The sequence below is a fragment of the Rhinopithecus bieti genome, unplaced genomic scaffold (genome assembly GCF_001698545.2).
Source record: "Rhinopithecus bieti isolate Rb0 unplaced genomic scaffold, ASM169854v2 scaffold_7681, whole genome shotgun sequence".
Lineage (NCBI taxonomy): Eukaryota > Metazoa > Chordata > Mammalia > Primates > Cercopithecidae > Rhinopithecus > Rhinopithecus bieti.
This window is the reverse complement of record NW_016806571.1, coordinates 7,021,461-7,023,234: the sequence shown is the minus strand read 5'-3', so window position 1 is coordinate 7,023,234 and position 1,774 is coordinate 7,021,461. Positions and strand designations below refer to the sequence as shown.

General features: G+C 48.1%; 1 protein-coding gene across 1 annotated transcript in view; it reads left to right on the top strand.

Moving 5' to 3' along the window:
• ALK (ALK receptor tyrosine kinase) overlaps window positions 1-1,774 on the top strand; it is a 540,180-nt gene that overhangs the window by 533,912 nt on the left and 4,494 nt on the right. The gene's annotated exons all lie outside the window — the stretch shown is intronic.

Genomic DNA, 1,774 nt, shown 5'->3' with positions numbered 1-1,774 from the left:
ATTGGCCCCCACTCTCTTCTGGCTTGGAGAGTTTCTGCCAAGAGATCTGCTGTTAGTCTGATGGGCTTCCCTTTGTGGGTAACCCAACCTTTCTCTCTGGCTGCCCTTTACATTTTTTCCTTCATTTCAACTTTGGTGAATCTGACAATTATGTGTCTTGGAGTTGCTCTTCTCGAGGATTGTATTTGTGGCATTCTCTGTATTTCCTGAATTTGAATGTTGGCCTGCCTTACTAGGTTGGGGAAGTTCTCCTGGATGATATCCTGCAGTGTTTTCCAACTTGGTTCCATTTTCCCCATCACTTTCAGGCACACAAATCAGACGTGGATTTGGTCTTTTCACATAATCCCATATTTCTTGGAGGCTTTGTTCACTTCTTTTTACTTTTTTCTCTACACTTCTTGCTTCATTTCATTCATTTGATCTTCAATCGCTGATATTCTTTCTTCCAGTTGATTGAGTCGGTTACTGAAGCTTGTGCATTTGTCACATAGTTCTCGTGTTATGGTTTTCATCTCTATCAATCAGTTCTTTTAAGGACTTCTCTACATTGGTTAGTCTAGTTAGCCATTTGTCAAATCTTTTTTCAAGGTGTTTTTAGTTCCTTTGCAGTGGTTATGTGGTTCCTCCTTTAGCTCTAAGAAGTCTGATCGACTGAAGACTTCTTCTCTCGACTCATCGGAGTCATTCTCCATCCAGTTTTGTTCCATTGCTGGCGATGAGCTGCGTTCCTTTTGTGGGGGAGATGCGCCTGATTTTTTGAATTTCCAGCTTTTCTGCACTGCTTTTTCCCCATCTTTGTGGTTTTGTCTGCCTTTGGTCTTTGATGATGGTGACGTACTGATGGGGTTTTGGTGTGGGTGTCCTGTTAGTTTTCCTTCTAACAAACAGGACCCTCAGCTGTAGGTCTGTTGGAGTTTGCCTGGGTATCAGCAGCGGAGGCTGCAGAAGATAGAATATTGCTGCACAGCAAGTGTTGCTGTCTGATTCTTGCTCTGGAAGCTTCGTCTCAGGGGTATACCCCGCCATGTGAGGTGTCAGTCTGCACCAAGTGGGGGATGTCTCCAGGCTACTCAGGGGTCAGGGACCCACTTGAGCAGGCAGTCTGTCTGTTGTCAGATCTCAACCTCCGTGCTGGGAGATCCACTGCTGTCTTCAAAGCTGTCAGACGGGGCATTTACCTCTGCCAAGGTTTCTGCTGCTTTTGTTTAGCTATGACCTGTCCCCAGAGGAGGAGTCTACAGAAGCAGGCAGGCCTCCTTGAGCTGTGGTGGGCTCCACCCAATTTGAGCTTCCCGGTGGCTTTGTTTACCTACTTAAGCCTCAGCAATGGTGGGCACCCCTCCCCCAGCCTTGCTGCCACCTTAAAGTTAGATCTCAGACTGCTATGCTAGCAATGAGGGAGGCTCCGTGGGCATTGGACCCTCTGGGCCAGGTGTGGGATATAATCTCCTGCTGTGCTGTTTGCTAAGACCCTTGGTAAAGTACAGTATTAGGGTGGGAGTTACCTGATTTTCCAGGTGTTGTATGTCTCAATTTCCTTTGGCTAGGAGAATGAATTCCCTTCCCCCTTGCGCTTCCCAGGTGAGGCAATGCCTCACCCTGCTTCAGCTCTCACTGGTTGGGCTGCACCCATGGACCACTGCCAACTGTCCCAGTGAGATGAACCCGGTACCTCAGTTGAAAATGCAGAAATCACCCGTCTTCTGTGTCACTCACTCTGGGAGCTGGAGGCTGGGGCTGTTCCTATTTGGCCATCTTGGGCACGCCCCCC